Here is a 12,368-nt window from a genome sequence, read left to right as displayed (position 1 = left end):
TGAATGGATAATTTCTCAAGTGATATTTTATATTTAGGGAGTTAAAAAGATCAAAATGACTACTGAACATGATCTAGGTAAAAAGGATTACCAGGTAACTGTGAACTGCAGAATACCTCTTGATGAATCGAGAAGTATGGGTAGGCAATCTCCACGAATGCTATGTTTGGTGTGTCATGCTTACAAGGTGGTAGACTCAGCTTCCTATGGATAAAGGATTGCAACCTAGTGGGGTCTCCCTTTATATATTCAACAGTACAGGGAGCACAAGTCCATACTAGCATTGTCTAGTGCCGAAGTGAACGACAACTACTAGGTTTTAAGACGCTGGAAAATGTCTCTAGCCTAGACCTTCTAATATGTGATCGTTAGATTTCAAATGCGTCTTAGGTTAATTGAGTACATTTTAGAGTTTATCTTGAAATTATGTCTCGGTTTTCAGGCATTATCGACGCGACTCAAAACACCTATATGCAACTAAATGAGACAAGACCCTTTCAATTTGATGAATTGTCTACACTAATGAGAGTAGACATCATACTCAAATGAAACAAAACAAGCAATTGAAAGAAAAATCATTTTTCACTATTTCGTCTTTCGAAAACAAAAATGATGAAAAATTCTTTCCAATTCTGAGCTTTCCTATCAAAGTCACTTCAAGTAGCCCTTTCACTAATAAACAGAATTCCTTTCTTTTGCAATGTAAGTGACGATGCAACTTGAGCCTTCAATGATGCTAACTAACATAATATATTGATGTAGCAAACTAGAGTTATGTATTTTTCAATGAAATGACGAAATGAATCTTTCGCAAACACTTCACACTTCAATGAAACATTCGTAATACAATCAATCACAAGCGAGTATAAAGGAGAACTCCTTTCACAACTAATGAAGCAAGGATTGAACCAAAAACAAGATGGGCAATGTGATTTGTGCTTGAAAAGAGACGCTCAAACACTAAACGAAACTTTTCAAACTTGTTAAATGGAAATCCAAGCAACAAAAGGACTAATTGAATGAAATGCAAGGAGAAAATTTGACTATGGACTTGAATTTCTGAGCAGGAAAACAAGTGAATGGGTGATGAGCTAGATGCCCTAGGGTTATACACCATCCAAGAACTCAAGAAACCAAGTGAAGGAAGTGAAAATGAACCAATCATACAAACCAAGCTAAAAGAGCTTTCCAGCTAGGGAGAACACAGTCAAAACGAGCTTAGAGACAGAAATTAGAAGGGAAAGACACACTGGCTATGATCTAGGGTAAACTTTGATCTTCACTTATAGGAATCGATGTGACTGCCTAACTGAAAACAAGCACCAAATGGGGGTCGACGTGACTATTTTTGAGAAACTCGTGCTGATTGACGTGACTAATAGGAAAATAAATGTGCTAACTAAGGATTCAAGGAAAAAAATAAAAATTTTCAAAGGTTGAGACCAGACTTGCCACTATAAATTTCAAGCTCAAAGTGGTAAACCAGGCAAAGTAGAGAACACTAAAGGGAAATGGTGGTACTAGAAATGTTCACACAAAACCATAAAATGACAATCAACCAAACAGAAGGATTGGCTCCTCAGTATGGTCACCAATTTGTGGTGCAGGTAAATTCTCAGTGCAGACACAAACAATTACTCTAGCCCGAGAGCGGGTCTAGCCACAAACAAACAATCTATGGAAAATCTCCTTAAGCTAGAATCAATTAAGAGGGCCTACCTCTTAGAACATTATTATGCTTGGTGATGATCCTACTTCCTCACTCCATCTATCTTCCGTTTCCTTCCTTCAAATACCTGAAACAAGAAAACAACAACAACAACAAACGTGACAACATAGAATATTGTATTCATCCTACTTAATAGGTCAAGGAACATTAAGCCATAAAGATGTAAAATGACACTTCATGTAGGAAATCAATTGATAGTTGCATTAAAATAAATTAGAAAGAGATTATAAATAGTGCCTTGACGTTGCTGGTCTCCTCCGATGTATACGGGTTTCCACACTCCTTCTAACACTTCATGGATAGCCCCAACAAATTGAATTTTAAGGCCTCTTTCCTTCTAGTCTCAAACCAAACCAAAATCACACTATTCTCTGTCAAACACACACTAGAAAGCTATAAGCTATAAATGACTTGCTGGTTATTCACACTTGCTCCAAAACTACAACTAGATTTTTCTTGGGAAAAGGAGAGGCTTATATAGCTTGGATGGATGGGAGATGGTTTCTCTCATCATGGGAGAAGGTCTTATCACTTGAAGTTGTTCCATCCTAATAGGGGAGGGGAATCCAAAATGATTTCCTCAGCTCTATCCAGCCCAACCATCTACCAGAATTTCGTTACGAAGCTTCTTGACATGGAAGCTTTAGCTCCTTATTTAAAAAAACTTCCAAAAAAGGATTGGGCCGACCAGAAAAGGGCCCATTCAATCTAATTGACGTGAAGGTTAGTTTTAACCTCTGTAAATCGACACGAGGATAAAACTGGTTAGTAGCGTCGGTCTTGTAAACTAGGATAGAAGGAAGATTCTTGGGAAATGATGCAAAGGGGAATTATTCCGCTCATGAAGAGGGACATACTAGGAGTTTCTTCATGATGGGAAAGCATGTCGGGTACAATGTAGAGGTCCTCTAGGATCGTAGATGGGGAATATAGGGACAGTGATAAAATGTTGTGTAATATTCCATTCCCACAAATGATGCAGGGAAGAAACAATATGATACCAATGCTAAGGCATTCAATTCTCTCTTAGGAAGCTTGGAAGAATCAAAATTTGTGAATGTTATGTAGCTGAATATCATAAAAGCTATATGGGACAAGATTATCCAAAGCTATGAAGGTGACACTAAGGTAAAGAGCACTAGACTTCAAATGTTTAGTATTCAATATGAGACTCTCAAAATGCATAATGATGGAAGTATTGCAAGTTTTTCCATTGGGTATATGAGAGCGTTAACTCAATGAAAAATCTTCGTGATGAAGTAAAGTATTTGATTTTTATTGAGAAAATTATAAGATATCTAACTCCAAATTTCGATTCCAAAGTCTCTGCCATTGAAGAAATGCAGAATTTAGAGAATCTCACTGTTGAACAACTCCATGGGATTTTAATAACTTATGAAATGTGTTGGCTTAGAGGGTCCTGACCTAGGTTTAGAGTTAATTGTGCTAAAAAAAACCCTACACTACTGGGCCTTTCAGCATCAACCTACGTAGTACAGGCTAAAGTCTCACCCGAAGTAGTATGGGAGGCTGCTGGAACCAAGTTTCCGCATCCAGAGATCAGTGTGATGTCTCTTATTGCCCTAGATCTACTTTCGTGCGGCGCTATAAGCCCCTAAGGATCAACTCTACAACTTCCTTTAAACGACTTCTAGACCTTCACGTAGGTCTATGATAGGTCTTTGCGGAACCTCACAAGGGGAATTAGCTACTTACGCACACCATAAATTAACCTCATATCTATGTTCACGCATATCTATTTAAGAGCTTAATAAACATAACATAGCGTATTATAATCCTCGCGTAAATACTTGACCTACATTGCGATCAGTTAATAAGATTTATCCAATAAAGTCGCGCATCAATATGTTATTATTTCATAAAAGCATTATTTTATCACAACATATATCACAAACATAAATAATAGAAGTAAAAAAATGAACACATGAATTTCTCCAACAATCTTCTTTATTGATATTCAATATGAGGTTACAGACTCAAACTTCCCTGTGCACTCAGCTACAGGTGTCCACGCACTCAGCTGCGGACTCTACTCTAGACCTTTGCGCACTCAATTATAGAGCCTTTCCCTCCTCTATGACTCACTTATTTGTGTTATCTGCTATTGACCCATTACATATATTATCATCAGATTATTGATTACTATTTTAGACTCTATAAGACACACCTATTTATACCTTTTCTTCATACAATCATAAATCCCTTTTGACTTCTAACTCTCTACGTGCTCCGCATCCACAAATTATGGATACTTTACATATTTCTACCAACATTTACATCGAAACTTGGGGTTTTAACCCCAAAACTTACCCAGGGGACCCCATCCCAATAAGCCCCCAACAAAAAGATCGTGACTCGCCCTTGAGTCACTCGACTAGAGTGGTGATCTTGCTGCAAAGATCCCCCAGCTCCACCTGCACAACTTCTACTTTGGCAGCGCTTTGTGTAGTTTCTTGCTTGACGTATTTGACGAGCTGCTCTGTAGCTAGACCTTCTGCGACCAGCTTGATCTTTTTCTGTGTTTGCTGCAAGCTCGTCAGCTTCTCTTAAATGTTGGTTGTTACTTGGTAAGCTTCGTCTAACCAAGGTCCCAACCGGGCCTTAAGCATGACCTCCTTCTGTTGGGCTGCTTCTACCTATGTACGAAGCTACTTCCCCTCCTGCAACTTGGCAAGGCACTGTGCTGGAGCAATTGAGTGCCCCATTGCCCGGGCCTCATCATATTTCTTTTGTAGCTCATGAACTTTTGTGTTCAGCATCTGCATGGTTGGGTCTTCCTAGAGAGTCATCACTAATTCCATCATCTGTTCAAATAGGTCCGAGTAGTCAGTGACTACAACATCCAAAGTGGTCATTCCCTCTTTTATAGTGGCTCCGTGTTGCTCCCTATTCTCGAGCGGAGTCGAAGGCTGTGATTTGAGCTACAACTTTGTGATTTTCATGTTAAGTTCAAATTGAGCTCTCACAACCTCTACCTTTGCCTCGTGGATGCCCAGCTAATTTTCAGATCTTGGCCTCCGATTGTGCATCCTCGAGTATATGCAACTCCAACATTTTTTTGCACCCTTCTTCTACCACAATTGCCAACTTGAAATTTTTTTCCTGGATAATATCTCTCTCCTTCAGGGCCTATGTCTTCTCGGTGAACATTTGTTCATTGTTCACCTGGTATTCTCTGATTAAACTGAGAGTGCGTTGCTCCCTAGCTCTTGATTCCTTTGCTACTCCTGTCTGTAGCACATGAAGTAATTCATTGGGGAGCACTACAATGTTCAGTGTGACATCCTTAAGGGTTCTTAAGATAACTTTGTCATCAGATGATTCTTCTCGCAGGAATCCTTCTAGTAGGGCAATCGTGCGAAGGTCCAATGTCCTTACCAGTTGTGCAGCTAACGATACCACAGGCACTAGAACCTTGTCCACATGACACTTCCTCATAACCTTTCTGGGCAGTATTTGGGTGGCAATCTACACCGCCTAATTTTTGATAGATGTGATGGAATAACCATGTGGATTTTTCAAAATCTCAAACTCCTTTTTTCATTATATATGCCAAGTCACTTTCTCCTACTTTCCACCAAACTCCTTGGACAGATTCAAGGCTTCATGCGGTAGGTGCTTGATCCTATGGATGAGCATGTCCATGATGGGTATAGGCGCTCCTAGCCATAAGCACCCATCATGCATGAGAGTAAGTAATTTCCACACACAGGTGGTATTAATAGTAGTGCGGTGATAGTGGGGCACCCACAACAGGTTCAACAGCCCAGAATTTTCCACTCCACGGATCCATTCCACCGTCTCCAACTCGGTGACACCTGAATCTCGGTAGTAAACACGCTTCATATAATTTGCGGTTGCTAGGTGTGAGAACCTCTCATGGTCCACCAGGTCCCAATCCTCCATATTTATCAGGGGAATCCATGCGAGGGGCAGACCTTCAAAGGGAACCTACTCCAGCAAGAGGGGCATAGAGATGATGAACTTGTTAGAATTTGGGTCCTTGGTGACCTTTGTCTTCCCTTTGTGTGGAGGGATGTAATCAGGTAACTTGGTAAAGGGCTCAAATCCCTCAACGTCTATGTCTTCAGTGCCCTATCCCTCCTCAGTCTCCAAATCGACAACCCTCTCGGGTTGCTTGTCCTTCTTCTACTTTTGAGTGGCAGAATGTTTTCTAGGTGACTCGTGCACCAGCACTGGCTTCTTCTGCTTATCCTTCTTTGGCTTCTGATTTTCTCTAATAGGTGTAGGCTTTAGCCTTGACGACGTCATTGCTATAGGCACATGCGCTGGAGCTTCCACACTCACAACCTCTGGAGCAGCTCGTTCCGACACAACATCTCCCATAGTGCTCACCATCTCGGCAGGGCTTGGTCCTAACATGGTTTCAAGGATAAAATTCTAGTTCAACTCTGGTAGATTGGCAAATGCATGACTCACGACCAAATCCTCAAAGAATGAGCGGCTCATTAGCAAAAAACAACTCAGCTCAAAAATTCTAAGTGTGCAAAGTGTTCTTTGTTGGATTAGCACACATAATTTGTAGGGGTTTTTGAATTCAAATCCAATAGTTCCCCCCAAAATTTGACCATTAATGCTGTTTTGGTGAAAGATCTTCAAATATTTTGGCCTTAAATGCCGCCAGCCTACTCCTCTTAACTGTCTCCTCGCTGTCAAGTCATAAACAGTGATTTGAATGGTCACTTTCTTGCTGTGTTGTGTGGTACCTTCCTTCGGAGCGCAGCTCCTTTCATCTAGAGTCTTAGCCTATGAATTCAACATTTTCCATGCAACCCGACCGCTGCGTAGTCCTCCAACTCGGGTAGTGTAGTTTATAGTCCCACACTCCCTTGCAACTGCTTGGAGCACTAAGACTATCCTGCCATCATATAGTCATTGAGATGGATCCCCTGTATATGGCTTCAATCGGTTGCCATTCACCCTTCCCAGAAAAGGTTCTCCATTCAGCTTCACAAGCTGAACTGTGCCTCCATTTGTAATCTCTTTGATAACATAGGGCCCAAGCCAGTGCATCTGAAATTTCCCTGAAAACTTAGTGAACTTGCTATCATACAATAAGACCAAATCATTTACCTTGAATGTGTGCAACTTGATGTGTCGATCGTGCCATGCTTTTTCGCACTCCTTCAAGCCAAGAATCTTTCTTCTTCAAGCCCCATCAGCTACTTGAGCTGTTCTTCCAAGGCTTCACGATCTACCATACCTGTGAAAGCTTATATGCGTAGACTAGACACAACATATTCCATAGGCATCACAGCTTCTATGCCATAGACCAATCTAAAAGGTGTCTTACCTATTAGCCTTTTGCAAGTAGTCTTGTACGCCCATGGCACGATAGGTATGCGTACGTCCCAATCATTTTGCTGAGAATTAAAAATCTTTGTCAGCACTTTCTCCAAGATCTTATTAAAAGCCTCAACTATCCCATTAGCCTTAGGATGATATGGTGTACTCTTCTGATGATAAACCTGGAACTCGTTAGTCAACGCACTGATCGTTTCGTTGAGGAAGTGCATACCCCAATCACTCATTGATATGTTTGGGTAGCCAAATTTGGTTAACACATACTAAAACAAGAACTTCGTTCTTGTAGCCCCTTGTACAATCCTTCACTAGCTGTGCCTTTTCCCATCTGGTTAGATACTCTGTCGCGGTAATGATATAGCGCGCACCTGTCTTTTTTCCTGGGGGCCGAATGGGCCCAACAAAATTAATTGCCCATTTTTCAAATGGTTGTAGTGATACTTGTGGAAACTCATCCCTTTGTGATGGTTTGCCTATTTGTTGACATGCATTGCATGCCCTACAATACGATTTAGAATCTTTATGAAGCATAGGCCACCATAACCCTGTACACAAAATATTTTGCGTTATTTCCTTTCCTACATAATGTTCTCTGGAAGCCCCTCCATAAGCTTTAGAAAGGATGCTATTTCGCTCAAAATCTAGAACATATCGTCACAATATCTCATTTGCACCCATCTTATATAAATGTCTTGCAATTACTGAGAAATTCGCTGCACGCACTACTAACTCTTTCTTTTGCTGACTGGTGTATCATTCCAGTGCCATTCTCGTGGAAAAAAATGTATAATATCTACAAAGTGGTTATTTGCAATGCATACCATGAAGAGCTGCGCATCAAGAAACCCTTCCTCTAAATTAGTAGCCTCCTCTCTTGTCTCAATCCAAAATAGATGGTCAAGCATTGCATTTAACCTACCTCGCTTCACAATCATCTCGAAGTCATAATAGCAGCAACCATCAACAGATCTTTTCCCCCAACACAGGCTTATTGACTAGGTATTTCAAGGCAGAATGATCTGTGTACATTTTGAAATGTTCGTTCAACACCTAGTGCCTGAACTTTTGAACTGCATACACCATAGCCAATCCTTCGCACTTTGTCATTGAGTAGTTCTTCTCGACCTTAGATAATTTCCTGCTCGCGAAGGCTATAGGGTGGTCCATCTCTCCTTCACCAGCCTGTGTTAGAATTTCTCCCAACGCAATGCACGAGGCATCAACATGTACATGAAATTCTCTTTTCCAACCTAGGAAGACCAAAATCAACGTGGTGACGAGCTTCTCCTTCAATACATCCAAACTTCCGTAACATTCTTCATCCCAATAGAATGTAGCATCCTTCTTCAACAATTTCTCCATGGGCACGGTAATCTGAGAATAAGCCTTGATGAATTTTCTGTAATATCATGTATGTCGAAGCATTGCACGCAGCTGCCTTACACTTCTTGGGGATTCCAAATTTACTATCACCGTGATCTTGGAAGGGTCCACCATTAACCCTTGCTTGCACACTGTGATGTAGGTAATGTTCCCTCTACAGACAGAGGCAACCCCTCTAGCCCTAGAGTGGGTCTAGTCATAGCAAGACAAGTACAACAACTAATTTCCTTAAATAGTCATCGTTGAAAGAGCCTACCTTATGTTGGTGTTCGATGTAGTCTTCGTTACACTGTTTCAGCTATCATTTCATTCTCCTCGATGATCGATTCATCTAAAACAACATAAGGGAAAAACAAAACACATAATAGAGAAAAAAAATGAACTATTCACTTACAGAGTCAAGGAACCATAAGCTATCAAATATATTTTATGCATGACATAGGAAATCACCCTTGATTATATTAATATGAGCAAAATCAAAGCTTACAACCAAGCCTTAACATCACAAGCTTCCTTGAAGGGTCCAGTCAGTATGTCTCCTCAAGCATTCACTCTCAAAAGGTCTCCCAAAAGGCTAATATCTCTCTCTCTCACCCAAAAGCACTAGTACAAGGCTAAGGCAATCCACAACCAATTGCTAGACTATCAACAATTCACACTGCAAACTATCAATCTCACACCAAAACTAGATAATTTGCTCAATACCCAAAAACTAGTTGATCATAGTGTTGTGGAGGTAAATCCCCTCCGCGGACAGAGGCGATCCCTACTAGCCCAAATGGGGTCTAGCAACAATCAAACAATGCTAACACGAAGGTTCCTAATTGCAAATCAAAGACCGATGATGAGGGCCTACCTGGATTCCAACGCTAGTACTTGTAGAAGAGTCATCGCTCCCGTTCCTTTGCTCTGATTGGTCACAATCCCCACGATCCTCGTGAACAGACACCTGCACATGCAAAGAACGACACAAACACAAGCATAAATTCCAATAGATGCTACTATATATCAGTCAGAAAGGATATAACTCAATCATCATTACAAAGACAATGAGAGTGGAACCATAATGATAGTCGTCTATTATTGATAAACAACAAAGAAGAATACAACCATAGTTCTGACGTCAAATCCTCCTTTGGCTGGGTGATCAGCAACACATGCCTTGCAAAGGTTGTTGGGAATGGGGAAAAGCCTCTCTCTCCTTGGTTACTTGGACAAGAATCTCCTCACTTAAGATTTAGCCTCATGGGAATGAATAAGGCTCCTTGTAGCATGAACTTGGCAATTCTCAGATTTTGAGACTTAGAATTTGGAACTTGGAGACTAACTTGTCAAAGGCAAAAGGACAAGCTTTTATAGATAGAGGAGAAGGAGTTACGGTCATCCACAAGATTCATGGGATTGGCTTTATCACTAAGAAGCTTCCATGAGAGGTGGAGAACTACTTCCCTCCTATGGAGATTTGAAGCCAAACTGACCTAACCCAATATAGATCCAGTTCATGAGTGGGTTAGGAAGAACCTTCGTAAGTTTTTTTGCTAAAAACTTTACCCAACTGGGCTGGCGTGAGTGCGACTCTGAGACAGAGCACCAGCTAGCGCGCCCTCTTTGGAGGATTTCCCCCATTGGCACGAGTGATACACAGTGGAACCGCGCCAATGGAAAAAGGGATATTTTTATGGGTATTTTGCAGAAGGTGTCTTCAGGGCATATGAAGTACATACTCAAGGGGATACAATGCAAGTGTTTTCAGGTCATGTCACTTCTCACAAGTCCTAGAATAAGTCCTCCAAGGTGCAGGAGAAAGGGTAACAGGGACGGTGACAAATTACTGTGTAACACATAGCAATGGGGAATGCTTTTATAAGAGGAGGAGCCTCCATAAATGAGGGAGAGGGAGCTTATATTCAAGGGAGGTTTCTCAAAAGGTGGAACTGCCATCTCAAAGGAGGAAAGACGAACCTCCTTGATCCAAAAACCAGTTCCAGAACCACCTAGAAGCATTATGTTTGAACTAATTTGCCCTATCTAGGTTGTCGCGAGTCAAACACTAGGAATAAGAGATGATGTCACTGGGAAACAGTGTATTCAGAGCTATCTTTGCAAGCAGGATACTAAGCACTTGCAACGAGCCCTAAAATCCGACCATCGTAGAGAACAAATGTACCCCTGCGACGATGTCGTGACGTGATAGTCCACTTCAGGTTATCGTCGTAGGCATAATGAGGTTGCCTTGCGATGATCTTGGAACATAGGTACAAAGGGTCAATCTTCAAGATTAAAGAGCATTATTAATCTCCTTGAATGATTTAGAAGATGTGGACACATTTGTTGATGTATGACATAGAACAGATGCCATTCAGGGACCGACTTTACTCGAGACCAGGGGATGCGGGGTCGGTGACAAAATAATATGTAACAAATGCCCCCTAAAGAATGAAGGCCGAGAGAGTGGGAGGAGTGAAATGCTTTACAAAACCATAACTGAACTGGAACACCATCGTGGAGTACCTGCAGACGCAAGTACAACTGATATCTCTGACAATGAAAGAAATACATGTAGTCTAGGCATGGGTTCAGCCACCCAAAAGATAGATAGAATTGGTCTGTGGTATGGATGTAGCCATCCAGTCAATAAGACCATATGAAAATACAGGTATCGTCACAACCATCCAGAAGACTTAGGTATGGTTGCAGCCATCCAAACAAAGGGTCATGTATGTAATCACAAACCAATCTGCGCAACCCAAACTTATGTAACCTTAGTTCGGGGTCTTGAATCCAACTCGATCATAGTAAAATTTCTTACACGCAAATAGATGTGCTGAAGATGAGCATACTAGAAAATTGCTTGATTACTGGCCAATGATGTGAACCGTTAACAAGCATGAGAGAGACCACCAGTAATGTCAATGGTTCTCAAGGTATTTCCAGTATAATCCACAAAGTGTGAAGAACGATCTGGAGTCGAACACTTGTAGAATCACCCGATCGAAGACCAATAATGCAAGCCTATCTTCGAGTGCGAAGAACTTGCCATTGAGGCATGCAAGATCCAAGGTGCTCGAAAGGAGTTTCTAGATCAATTTCCTGGAAAATGAGTTGATGTCGACAGGAAATGATCTGTCGCAGGAGGGCCACAATGTTTCCCACATCAATGACACGAGACAAGGAAGAAGATGAAGATGGATGAAACAGAGAATCAGAGGAGGATGTAAGGGTGAAAACTACAAAAGGATTAAGCTCTTGAACATATCGGCGACATGACTCCAGAATGTGGCAGCACTTTGGTACCAAGGGATAGAAGGTCTTGTAGAGACAAAAAGGATTAAATGGAATGAGGAAAAATGACAAACCCAAACCCCGGAAAGCCAATGACGATGTGAGTTATCCTAAGCCCGGCGAGAAGCAAAAGTGTCGATGTTCAAGAGTGACTAGATGCCTTAGGTAAGAAACGAAATATTCCCAAAATTTCCCCCACCATTGCTGGCGAGTACCCAAATTATTTTTGAAAAACAAGCTTGAAGGGGATAACATATGCTTGCAATATAAGTTCATCCTTCGGACAAATCCAACCTAGTGAAATTTAACGAGCCCTAGGGAGGAGAAGCTCGGGTCTCATCATGGTGATGAGTCCAATGTCGTCAAGGTTTAACAAGTCCGACATAGGTAAAACTCAAAGTCTTTTTCATGTTTAGAGAGTTTGAAAAAGACATGGAAAAGAAAACTCCAGATGGGCCATTTTCGTAAGTTTGTGTCTCTCAAGCTCAAAAAGGTAGAAAACAATACTTGAGAGAACTACTTGACCATTTCTGTCAAGGAGTACTTTTCATAAATAGTGTTTGTAGTTTGAAAAAGTAGAAAAATTACTAGAGACCTGACATTTCACAACCATGAACGAGCTCAAAAC

This window comes from Pinus tabuliformis, chromosome 8 (assembly GCF_031772625.1).
Source record: "Pinus tabuliformis cultivar Carrire ecotype Pingquan chromosome 8, CPIR1, whole genome shotgun sequence".
Lineage (NCBI taxonomy): Eukaryota > Viridiplantae > Streptophyta > Pinopsida > Pinales > Pinaceae > Pinus > Pinus tabuliformis.
The sequence above is the reverse complement of the archived record's forward strand: the minus strand, read 5'-3'. Positions refer to the sequence as shown.